This window comes from Vigna angularis, chromosome 2 (genome assembly GCF_016808095.1).
Source record: "Vigna angularis cultivar LongXiaoDou No.4 chromosome 2, ASM1680809v1, whole genome shotgun sequence".
Taxonomy (NCBI): domain Eukaryota; kingdom Viridiplantae; phylum Streptophyta; class Magnoliopsida; order Fabales; family Fabaceae; genus Vigna; species Vigna angularis.
The window spans coordinates 8,181,204-8,195,661 of NC_068971.1; positions in this window are offsets into that span (position 1 = coordinate 8,181,204).

Below are 14,458 nucleotides of genomic sequence, written 5' to 3' on the forward strand. Positions count from 1 at the left end.
AGGAATATAACAGTAAATTTCCCTCTCTGAAATTTTCTCTCTTCATCTCTGAATATTCTTTTTTCTATGCCATCTCCCTTTTCTATTTCCTGCAGCATTCTTACAATTTTCACCTTCGCGCCAAAGATTTTAATGAAATTTAGCCAATATGATGTCGAATTTCTCAATTTTCGACGACCAATAATTAATTGACGTCGAAAAACTCCAAATTTTGACTTCTTCAATGAACTTCTATCTACAAAATTGGCACTGGTCATTTTTAACGTTGTCTTTTTGTTTTCTAACGTTTAACGCGAAACGTTGAAGCCTTATTTTGCACCAGTGAGCGTAAACATGAGCTGACGTTTTTCTCTCTTATGTTTTCAAATTTTATTAAAATATTTAATAATTTTTTATATTATTTTTTAACTTGTACTTAAAAGTTAAATTTATGTAAAACATTAATAATGTTGCTTGATTAAAGTTAATAGTATTAATTTAATAATTAAATTTTAATGTATATTATATAAAAAAATAAAATTATAAACAATAATAAATATATTAAAATGTAAAATAGGAGTAGAAAATAAACATTGTAACATTCCATTTTAATAGCACAAAACCACTAAAATAAGAGTTACAAAGATGATAACTACCAATAAAATCTACAGATTTCAAAAGAAGAAGATTTTACACTTAAAGAACAAAAAATCTATCTATGTTGTTGGTTCACCCTCAACCTCAAACTAAAACAACTAGAAAAATATTTTCCCTAAGCTCTCACAATTTAAGGTGATCATAACAAAAAATAAAACACACACAAACAGACAAAGATAAAAGAAATAGTAAGCTAATGATAAAAAGAATTATAAATCATAAAGCATGTAGTTCTAATATCAAGTCAATTAAACAACACACATTCCTAACACTAGACCTGACAATCCGGATATATATATTGGTGTCTAGCTATTAAGGGAACCTGCACATGTGTGATGAAACAACATACCTCCAAATTTCCAACATACCTCTAAATTTTCACACAAGGTTAGTCCGTCAAACACCTATGGTCAATCTAACCTGGGGCTAAGGACACTGTACTACTCCTCACCATATAACAACCCCACTCTACTTGAGATCAAATAGTTATTGGAGTCAGAAAACATTCCCCCGTTTCTAAGCTCCTACACCTATATATTACACAACCAAAAACATAAGGTCTTCCCCATGGAACCCCTTTTTACATGATTAACAAATCGTATAAGAGAAAAGATCACAGAACTCATCATCATCATATATCATACATAATCATATGCATGATCGTATACATGATCATATAAAAAATCTTGTTTCCAATTCATATTATAAACCAATTCATACTTCACAATAAGTATTGTAAATTAATCATTCAAACAATCACCTATATTGACACACCTTAAGAAGTATATAAAAACATAGTTGAAAATTCTGATATTTTCGCTCAGCTACCAGATCTGCTCGCTAACTAAAAGTGATAACCAACCCACTCGCTTAGTCACCATGGCTCGCTCTACGAATACAAAAACAGTGAGTTATGCTTACTCTGTGACTACACTCGCTAAGTTAGATATAGTTTTACTCACTCAACGACTACACTTGCTTAGTGGCTACACTCGCTCAGTGGCTACACTCGCTCAGCGACTACACTCGTCCAACGAGACTGTAGAATTCTACAGCATCCATTATGCAGAATTTGCACCCCTCAACCCCTCATGACCTACCTTATTTACTTTCACCAACTTCTAACATTCCTAGATTGAATTCTAAACTAAAATTGACCTAATCAAAAGTATATAAACCAACCTAAACTTATTTTGAATTATTTTACCACAAGATTTCAATCCAAAAATAACCAAAACCTCACTTTAGAGATCAAAATCTAATTCTACAAGTTTTAGCTCATAACTAAACCACTTAAGGGTCTGAACAAGTCCAAAATGACTCAACCATAGACCCCAAACCCTTTAATATACTTTAGACCTATTGTTTCTAAATTTCACTACTCTAAACCTCCCAAAACATACTTAAAACCATCAAAAAACATAACCAATTGTATACTACTTTGTTTTAGATCATAATTTTTCCAATTCTCAACTCAACAAGTTCAAAATAACCATACAACCACTACAAGAAAAATCATTGTTACATACGGCCAAAATCTGTATGTAGGCTCAAAAATTCGTATGTAATGATGAGTTACATGCGAATTACATACAAATAAAAATCCGTATGTAATTTGGTCGTAGATAACATTACATACGGATAAAGTTTGTATGTAATTACATACGGATATTACATACGAATAGTACATACAAATTTTACATACGAATATTACATCTAGATTTTACATACAGATATTACATACAGATGTTGCATACGAATATTACATATAGACACATCCGTATGTAAGTACATGCAGATATTACATACGGATTTGTCCGTATGTTTGTGTTGGCAGATTTAAATGTATAACCTGGTGCAAAGATCCCACATACCTGTAAAATCAGTTCAATCATACAAATGCAAACATTTTAAAGAAGCACAATACTCTCATACATTCATATATTGATGGAATAATAATAGTTCTCATATATAATAATTTGTTGGATCCATACATAATAGTCTTCATTCATATAAGATATCTAACAAGTTACTAAGAATATCAAATGTCTGAAATTCCTAATACTAATAATCCTTATAAGGATTTTCTGGATCTTCTCGCTGGTCTTCTTTGTGCTAGGGCTGATTTTGTTGGTCTGTTGGGAGGATACTTTGTGCAGCCGTGGCTATCAACAGTGGAAGATACTGCATTATTGCACCAATAAAAGTTTGGAATTGTGAAGTGATATGTCTTATTTGTTCCTCACCACTAGTTAGTCGCGACTCACTATTTGTTAGTCGCGACTCACTCTATGCTAGTCTGGTTTGTAACTCCTCCTCATTAACTTATTGACTAGAAGATGATTGTGTCTGCTGCAAGTAGTTATCGACACATTCATGCTGAGAATCCACATGTCCCAATAATCTGCATTTAGATCTTTACTTCTCAAACTCATATATTAAAACCTCCCATTTTAGACCAAAATAACATAAAACTCAGCCTAACTTTTCCTTCCCAGTAATTCCAATTCAATTAACATCATTAACTTCACAAACACAAAAATTCAACATCAAGAACACATCCAAACATATTCATCACATTCTAAAACATCCATCACAACACCAAACATCAATTAACTATTTTAATACATTCAAATCACAATTCATACAAAGAGAGATAAACTTCTAGTTTTAACCAAATTCAACACGATCGACCTAATTAAATCATCAACTAAAATAACATCAAGAAAGGTCACTAACTTCCCTTACCTTAGACCAAAATCCTTTGCTTCAAGCTCAAGGAACCCTAAGAACACCTACAAACCGCATAATTGAGATCAGAATAGGTCACTAGGCCGTTGATTGACAAAGAACGAAGAATAGATAAGGGTGGACACATGCATCAACCTTCAAATTTAGGGATTTTAGAACATAATAGCGAGAAAAAGAGAGCAAAAACTTACTTGCTCTATAGAAGAAATTGATTGAATAAAAATGTAGACTTAACTGCTGTGATCGTTTGACACCTCTTGATCAAAGATATGACTCAAGAGTCAAATACCTTTGACACCTCTTGATCAAAGATATGACTCAAGAGTCAAATACCTTAGAGAGAAGGTAGAGAAACGCAAGGATCAAATTTTTAGAGAGATAATTTGTATTTTAGATAATGAGACGCGATATAAACTTTTGTTTATATTATAACATATTTATTATTAAAATAAGTCGTCTCATTAAAATAAAACACCCATCTACTTTAAATACTCAAATTTTTAGGTTATCACAAACATAATATAATATTTTTTTAAATATAAAATAGTAATAATTATTGGAATTAAATTTTTGTAAAGTTAAATATAATCCAATAATAAAATTACAAACAATACATCATATATTAAAATATTAAAAGAATAAAAAAAGTTCAACATAACCTAATAATAATAACATATTTGAAATATAATATATTTGTATAAATGGGTTTAGTATATATAAATTTAAATTTTAATTTGAATTATATGGTGAGAGGGACAGGAGGTCCTGGTCTATGTGTCGGTTTTAGACATAGTGTTGAGGACTAACCTTGTGGATGGTATGAAGTATTTTAGAAGTGTATTTGTAAGAGGAAGTAGAAGGCATCACAAGTGCATAACCTCCCGTGACCGCTCATCAACATATCATCGGAATGAGTGTCCATTGGGTATTGTGGAACGAATGTCTATTGAGTATTGTGAAACGAGTGTCTATTAAGTATTGTGGAACGAGTGTCTATTAGTAATTGTGGTATTGTGGGATGAGTATCTATGATGCGATTGTTGTATGATGGTATGAGGGTGTCTGACATAATTATATTATATGATGTTTGTTGGAGTGTATCAAAGTAATTATGCATGTTTTATAAATGATTGGTTGCATGTTAGCTTACCCTAATTGTTTGTGTTTGTGTATGTGCGATGATCGTATAATTCGTTATACGAGAGCAGAAGGAGGAATGTCGTCTGATCCAGTGCCAATGAAGAAAGAGATAGAAGAATAAATTAGAAGAATTCGAGTTATATTTATGAGTTTGTAGTTGAAATCTGAGTTTAAAACATATATAGATATATATATGTCAACTATGAATTTTCAAGTGTGAGATTAAGGGATGTTACCTTAAATGTAATGCTACAATATATAAATTATGAATTATCAAGTGTGAGATTACGGGATGTTACAATGAGAGTCTTCAGAGCTTCTTGCCAGTGATCCTTAACTGCGCTTGCGCCTTTGACATGGGTTCACCCGTCTACGCCGAACAGGATTGAGATGTTGTGGTTTTTGCAAAAAAGGGTGGACCTTCATGATGTTGTTTTTGCTACCATGGAACACCGCAGAGGATTGCACACCAAGATTTATACCGTGATGATAAAGAAGACGATCTGAGACACCTTTTGTAATATCACGATGTTTGTATCCTTTTTCCTTCTTTCCCTTTCTTTTTTGGACAAAAACACTGAAAACCATAACCCCAATTTTAAATTGTGTCAAGACAATTAGGTTTAGGTTTTGGTGGGATTTGGAAAAGTAGACACTAGAATGCATTGAGAGATAAATGAGAAGACTAATGGACACTTGATTGATGCACATTAACACGATTTCAGACGAAATTAAACGGGGACACATCATTGCTGGATAATTAACAAAATATACTTGATGCATATTAAGAAGATTGTAAACGAGGTTTGGCACTTTTTCAAAAGGGTATACCAAACAGATACAATTATCTTGAGAACCACCCAAACAATTAAACTTTATTTTAAATTATCAAATTAAAATATTAATTAATCAATTAAAAGCATAAAAATATTTATATGATGTTTTCTTTTTCTTTTATTATTATTATTATTATTATTATTATTATTATTATTATGCAAAACTAGTTAAAATGGTTTAATACTAATATTACAACATTGAAGTAACGCTGGTTATGTAATGGTTTAACATTAATATTAATATATTTATTAAAGTGTCAAATAAAAATTAATATATATATATATATATATATAGTTAAAATGGTTTAAAATTAATATTATTAAATTTATTAAAGTACATTTATCAAGTATATTTATTAAAGATTTAAATAAATATTAATATTAATATTAATATATGTAAGCGTTTGAGCTGGTTATGTAAAGAACTGATGCAAAACTAGTTAAAAAGGTTCAAAATTAATATTAATATATTTATTAAAGTATTAAATAAAAAATTAATATTAATATGTAAACGTTTGAGCTGGTTAGGATATTAATATATTTATTAAAGTATATTTATCAAGTATAATTAATGTATTAAATAAAAAGTTAATATTAATACATTGTAAATATTGAAGTAAAACTAAAAAGAAAGAAGTGAACCTTAACCTTAATTGAATAATAATATTAATTTTTCGTTAACTCACACTTCTTGATCGTCAAAGATGACTCAAGAATCAAATACCTTAGAGAGAAGATAGAGAAATGCAAGGATCGAATTTTTAGAGACAATTTGTGTTTTAGATAATGAGACGCGATATAAACCTTTGTTTATATAATAACATATTTATTATTAAAATAAGTCGTTTCATTAAAATAAAACACCCATCTACTTTAGATACTCAAATTTCTAGGTTATCTATCACCAACATAATATAATATATTTTTAAATATAAAATAGTAATAATTATTGGAATTAAATTTTTGTAAAGTTAAATATAATCCAATAATAAAATTACAAACAATACATCATATATTAAAATATTAAAAGAATAAAAAATGTTCAACAAAACTTAATATTAAAATAATAACATATTTGAAATATAATATATTTGTATAAATGGGTTTAGTATATATAAATTTAAATTTTATAATTGTATATATTATAAAGGTATGTTATTAAAATGGATTTTTAATTTTGTAAAGAAATAATTAAATAATTAAATAATTGCCTTATAACATTTAATGAAAACATATGGTAATTTTTAATAGCAAATAATGAAAGAATTGAATATTGTTTGATATTTCATTTTATCTATAAGGCATTTGAATTAGATTATATTTTTAAAAATTGGAAGTAATAATTGTTTTTAACAAAGAAAGGAAACATTCAATGTAATTCATATTCAGGAAATTAATATGATGATACAAATTAATTATTGAAATTTGAATTGACCTATGTACTTTTAGCTTCAAATATAATAAAAGCTCGGAATCATATGATAAATGTATTATATGTAATTTCTTATATCTTCAGAATGAAAAGTTGTCAAATAATAAATCCAACACGTTTGGCAATTACTAAATAACGTATGTGTTCAATTCTCTTAATTATTAGAAGAAATTCTAACGAAGTTAACAGAATTAAAAATTTTGTATTAAGACTATATTTGTTTTTATACGAAAGATAAAATATATCAATGCTTGTTATATTAAACTAAGTATTTACTCATGATATTTAATTCTTAATATTAAACAAAGTTAAAAATATTCTCTAATTTATTAAAAATAAAAAAATTGTTTATTCACTTAGACACTGTTCCTGACGTGGTCAATCGTTAATCTAGACTTTTACGGAACTCATTAGAAAAATAAACAATCTTATCTTCATGATGGTATAAAAGTATAATTAATAATAACGTAAGAAGTCATTATTAATAAATAAATGTATAATAATTACATTATTTGAAAGTTAATTAACTACACACTGATATATGTTTATATATAGATGTTATTGTTGACCCAAAAAGAAAAAACTGATATTGATAGAACTGTGAGAGGAAAAATAAGAAAAGGGTGGAAGAATGTGTTCATTTGGCAGAAGAGTTTGGATAGAATGGGTGTTAATTATGGTTGTTTTATTGTGGAATGGAAAAAATGGAATGTGTGTGGAAGTTCATGTGGAGGTGACAAATGCTTTGGATGAAAATGTTGACCTACATGTGTATTGCAACCATGTTGATTCTAACGAGCGACTTATTCATCACAACACTTCATATCAATGGGATTATTCTGGCGATGCTCCAATTTCGAAACCACCATTCCTATGTTTATTTCGATGGGGTGAAAACTTTCAAGTTTATATGTATAATATGTTTACATTATTTGATTTTCAATGTAAACAACACTGCCAATGGTTTATAAGAGAATCTGGACCATGTAATTACTTTTACTCCAACAAACTCGTTTGCTTGAAATGGCTCCCAACCACTCTTCCAACAACACTTCACTCCTCTACTCAACCAAAATACTAACACCCTCATTCCATCAGTTTTACCTACCCATCTTCTCTGGAATATTTTAAATAAACAAATTCCTCTACATGTAACATTGCTTCTCTCAAATATATCATCATTTCTTTTCTTTTTTTTTTCATTTAAGTCATTATTATATTATATTTTTAATTTCATAAAAATATAATACATTTGATATAATTAACAATTCTCATAAAATTATCGATCACCAAAAATTTGCATCTTTTAATTGTTACAAAATTATCAACGGACCAATTCAAAGGTCTAATTTTTCATCCGTTCTTCACGTAACCAGCTCAAGGTTGATTTTTTTTTTGTTTATTTAAGTAGATCTACCTAGTTCATGTCAACTTTATATAAGAATTAATTATGTTTTTATCCCTAAATTATTATGTATTTTTTGTTTTTGTCTTTTTTCTTCTAAACTTTGTTCTATTTAGGTCTCTCACCTTTTAAAAAGTTAATGTCATGAATTTAGTCTTTCATGATTAATATCATTAGTTTTTTTCTTTTATATGATTAATGGTGTGTCACGCCGGTAAAGTTACTAGATACCTGTATTGTTTTTCCAAGTCAACAAAATATTCAAATAGTATGATAAGACATTTAAATGATCTGGTAGAGTGCATGGAGAACTCAAATAGTTCGGTGAGAAGTCTAGATAGGTCGGTAAGGATCCGAGCTATCTAAGTTACTGATGCATGAATGTATCATATTTGGGTAATGGGGTTAAAGCTATTTGTTAATTTGTTTGGACTATTTAATAAGAGAATGAAAGTTTATTTTGAGATACTTAACTGCTATTAAGATCAATTCAAAAACAAATCTATAAAAATCATTCAAAAACAGAGGTAAAATCCATTTAAACAAATTTTGAATGACTAAAGAAAGCTATAAATCAACTTAAAAATTAAAATCTTCAAGAAACTCAAAATTTCAATACTCAAAACCTACCAAAGCACTCTAAAACTAGGCTAAACAAGGTAAAAGTAAGAACTAAACTAAAACAGAAAGAAACTTCCTAATAAAGTCTTAAATGTCTAAAGAAAACTAAGAACACTTCAAAAGTCACTAATTCTAAGAGATTCTAAAACTCACTAATGAAAGCCTAAAAGTACACTCAAACTAGTATAGAAATGAGGACTACACTAATTGCAGTGCAGTAAAATGCACTGTAGCTTTGTAAACAAGTTTTAAATGTTAAAAGCAAGTTAAGAAACAACCTAAAACCTACCTCTTTACAAAAACTCAAAAATTGACTATTGAGAACCTAAAATTATGCTAGAACTCTCAAATCATGAAAAATTCTCTAAACTAACGGATGAAACTGTAATGTAACTATCTAAGCATGTTTTAAATGGTACAAGACTATTGAAAACTATGGTAACTAATGAAAATAGGAAAGAAATCAAAATCTGCTTATGAAAACCGGAAAGATGCACTAGAAAGGTCAAAAGTTGCAAATTGCACTAAAGTAACCTAAGAATGTGCAATGTTCTTATCCTAACAAGAGTAAAAAGTAGTTAAATGAAGCTAAGAAAGATGTCAAATTGTATCAAGTAGCTAAATATCAAAATTTGGCTACTTAAAACCTAAAAAGTGTACTAAATAGGTGAGAAAATGGGAATTCACCTAAAGTAACCTAAGAATGTACAATCTTCATATCCTAACAACTTTAAAGTACTTAAATGAAACTAAGAAACATGTCAATTTCAAAGTAGTACACAAATCTCAAAATTAAAGTACTTAAAACCTAAAAAGTGTTGTAAATAGGTGACAATTTCGAAATTGACCTAAACTAACCTAACAATGTGTAATGTTCTTAGCCTAACAAGTTTAAAGAACTTAAATGAAGCTAAGAAAGATGTCAAATTGTATGAAGTAGCTAAATATCAAAATTTGGGTACTTAAAACCTAAAAAAGTGTCTTAAATAGGTGAGAAATTAGGAATTCCCCTATAGTAACCTAAGAATGTGTATTCTACACATCCTAACAAGTCTAAAGTTGTGAAATGAAGCTAGGAAACTTCTCAAAAGCAATAAACTACCTAAAACTCAAAGTTTGAGTAGTTAGAACCCAAAAAAGTGTACTAAAAGGGTGAGAAAGTGGCAATTCACCTAAAGTAGACTAAGAATAACTAATGTTAATATTCTAACAAGTCTAAAGTAATGAAATGACACTAGGAAACTACTCAAAAGCAAACAAGTACCTAAAACTGAAATTTTGAGTAGTTAGAACCTAAAAAAGTCTACTAAAAAGGTGAGAAATTTGCAATTCACCTAAAGTAGACTAATTTTAACTAATGTTAATATCCTAATAAGTCTAAATTAGTCAAGTGAAGGTAGGAAACTACTCAAAAGCAAACAAGTACCTAAAACTCAAAGTTTGAGTAGTTTCAACCTAAAAAGTTCACTTAAAAGGTGACAAATTGCCAATTAACCTAAAGTAGAGTAATTTTAAGTAATGTTAACATCCTAACAAGTCTAAAGTAGTGAAATGATGGTAGGAAAGTGGTCATAAGCAAAAAATTCCCTAAAACTCAAAATGACACTACTTAAAACCTCAAAAAATGTAGTAAAAAGTACCTAATTGAGTCATTACAGGTCAAATTTCGTTCTGCTGTGATTCTGTGATATTTGGAAGTTTAAACAAGTCCAAATTGATCAATTAAAGCTATTAGAACCATTGATATGAAGTTAGAATGACCTGTATGCAATTTAGTATGTCAACCCATCATATTTGAGCCATTTTTGGAACTTGCAAAGTGAATCTAAGTTGCAGTTCTGTTTTATGCCTAATTAGAGTTCAAATAAGTGTATTTTGATGATTTAAAACTGTTAAAATGATTAGCAAAGTGTCAGAATGGCTTAGGCACAAAATCACTTCCAAAACCACCAATTTTGAGTCAATTTTGGGAAGTAGAAAGGTGATTTTGAGTAGCAGTTTGGTTTTGAGTTAAATTTCAGTTTTAACAAGTTTCAATTCACCAAACAAAGTTGTTGAAGTGGTGAAAAGCAAAGAATAACCTAAAACTCAAAGTTTGAGTATTTAGATTATAAAAAGTGTACTTATAAGGTGAGAAATTGTTAATTCCCCTAATATAGACTCATTTTAAGTAATGTCAACATCCTAACAAGTCTAAAGTAGTGAAATGAACCTAGGATTCTAGTCAAAAGCAAAAAATTAGGTAAAACTCAAAGTTTGAGTTGTTAGAACCTAAAAAAGTGGTTCCAAGTTGGTGAAATGCTGCTGAAAATCAAGCCAAATTGCTACTTTAGAGCTGCTTCTTTGTCCAATTCAGCAACCCTTCCATTACCTAGTATGCTACCCCCTTGGAGCAAGAATTCTGGACCTTGGAAGCCTCACCAAAACGTCACAACACTCTACCACACACTAAACCAGTCACAGCAAAAATCTGCACTGCACCAGACTTTGTGGCACAATTTGGAGGCCAAACAAGTGGATTTCAAATGATTTTAAGCCTTGAATCAATAGAGGGACACAAAATTAACCTAGGAGAGGCACTAGATCAGATTAAGCACGCAAGAAAAATAAAAAATGAAGAGCCAAAAGTAGTGGAGTAAGGTGTTTGATAAAAAAGCAACTCTTTGATGAAAGTCTCCAAAGAAGTGCAGATTTTGTGATTTTCGGTTTTTGGGGTTCAAAACTGGATTGCTTGGTTTTCAAATGATTTTTATGATTGGATTATACTTTTTTGATCATATAATTCCATTTTCAAACATGTAACCAGCTCTTGCCAACCCAGAATTGAAATTTAAAGAATGTACAAAATCAAACAACACTAAAAATGAAAACTGCACCAGAAAAATGGCTTTAAAAGTGTGCTTTCAAACCCAAAAATGAGTGGTAGTGTTTCTAAACTCAAGTGATGATTCAAGCAACTTTATATCATCAATTTAAAGGTGTTTAAACATTGAAACAACAAGGAATCACACTACACTCAAAAATCACTAATTCACTTCCAAATTTAAGCAAAATTGATGGTTTAGGAAGTGATTTTGCATGTAGGCTCAAATTTGACGAAATGATCAGTGCACACAGGTTTGAAATGGTAAAATAAACTTGTTAAAACATTCACAATGGACAGAAACAACCAGATGCTTCAAATCACACCTGCTATAGCCAATTATGCAGCATTTTTAAACCAAAATTAGCACTAGAATTGAAAACACACACTGGAATCAAACTGTACAGCATAAACAAAGCTAAAGAAAGTCCTAATTCACCAAATCTATGTACAAAATCTTAGCTAGGAGATGTTAAATGGCCTAAGACACAACAAAATTCTGATGCAGTTTTGGTGACATTTTCATACATATTTGGCTATAGTAAGTATGATTTGTTGAATCTTGTTGTGTTTGTGCATATACAACGTTTGAGCAAGTTTATTTTGCCATTTTAAAGTTGTGTGCACTGTTGAAATGATCATTTTTATGCCTATATGTAGAATCATGTCTTAAACCATCAAAATTGGCTTTAAAATGGAAGTGAACCAGTGAATTCACATTGCAATCTGTTTTCAAACTGTTTCAGTGTTTAAATATCTTTAAAATGATGATAAAAATATGTTTGATGCATCAATTGAGATGTTGAATCACTTCCAATCAATATTGGGTTTAAAACCACCAAATTAGAAGCATTTTCCTGGTGTAGTGTTCAAATCAAGTTCTGTTTGAAAATTTGTTTGCTCCAATTTTCGATTCTAGGTTTGCATGTGCAGGTTTATGTTTTCAAATGCAAAGTCCAGTGGTGCATGACAGGACAAGGTTCAAAACGCCCTTCGGTAATTACCGAAGACTTTTGACCCTCGATAATTACCAAAGGGCGGAAGCCCTCGGTAAATGTTAGCGACAAGGGATTTACCGAGGGCTCTTTGGCCGTCGATAAGCCGTCTGTAATTATCTTTTACCGACGGTTTCGAGCTGTTTCGGAGGGCTCCTGGCCTTCGGTAATGCCCTTCTTTTTTGTAGTGTAAGTTCTTCATACATATTATCGAACTATCTATTCTTTTCACCGAGCTATCTAAGTTCTACATGCAATTTATTAAGCTATCTAGACTTCTCATTGAACTATCGGTTGTCTTACCCACATGAAGATTTTGAATAAGAAAATTTCACTTAATGTTAACGATGCCTTTCATATGATAATCAGATTTGTAATTAAATGTTTAATATTTCAGTAGGTCTTTTTTTCGGCTAGAATCTCAAATAGGTCCCCTTTTTATTCGTTTTCTAAATTGGATCCTTATTTTTGAAAAATTTAAGCAAACAGGAGTTTACCGTCAAATTAGACAAACACCGTTTAATTGGTGTGTACGTGGCATGACTGATTTGATTGAAGGTTACAATATATCTATTCAAGTTTAAAGTCGAGACAGACCAATAATTATATATTCATCCATAATTATTAATGATCAATATCTCTCGTTAAAATTTATTAATATATATTTTGATTTCATCTACTTCTTTCTTTCTCTACTTTCTTTATTCTTTATATTCTTTGTATTTTTTTTTCTTGTCTATAATATTATAAAACTATAAAATTATGCAATTATAATATTATATAATTATAAAATCATATGTAACAAAAACTAAATGAGGTGATAAAAAAATAATTGTCACACATAATTGATTTAAGTGTCACATCACTCCATTGATTTATAGCTAAAGATATCATTTCATAACATATGCATCATTATTTTATATATATATATATATATATATATATATTAAATATTATATATTATATATGTTAATCTCCAATTTTGTTAGAGTAAATAAATTCATTAAAAAAAAATAAAAAATATAAAAAAATATGTTTTCTAATGATAAGTGAGAAAAATAAGAAATGAAATAAAATTTTTAAAAAATTTTAAACTTTAATTTTAGCACAAAAAATAAATATAATAAAAATAAAATAAAATAGTTCAATTTGTTTTTAATTCATTTTGTGAGTCCAATCGTGTAGTTTTCACCGTACTATTTCTTTTACCTCTCACGAGACTCTTACAAAAACAACATTTTAAAATATTTGATTTTAAAGGAATATGTGATTTTGATAATTAGAAGCGTGATAATAATTAATCAATATAATATTATGTTATGATTTGCTCTGTTAGGTTTTTTAGAAAAATATGATTCTAATCATTTAAAACAATATACTTTATAATAATTAAAATTAATATTTAAGATATTTTATTATGATTTGATTTTTTTAATACTGTTCATTTTATAATTAAGAATAAGATTATAATACTTGCTTATAAATACACAAACACACATATCTTCTTTAAAACTTTACTTTATTTTTCTTTTTCACACCATCATTTCATACCTCATCTCTACACATTAAACTTCATACTTCATTTTCATCCTTCTCTTAACATTTTTAAGTAAGGTACACACATTTTTCTTATTCCACTTTTGCTACATTATTGTGCTCACTTTCTAATGTTATGAATTTCCTTTTTATTTTTCTACAACATCTATTTCACTTTACAGGTTCCATTATACTCTTTTACATTTGTATATCTTAGATTTTCAAACTATTTTTTTCTTAAAA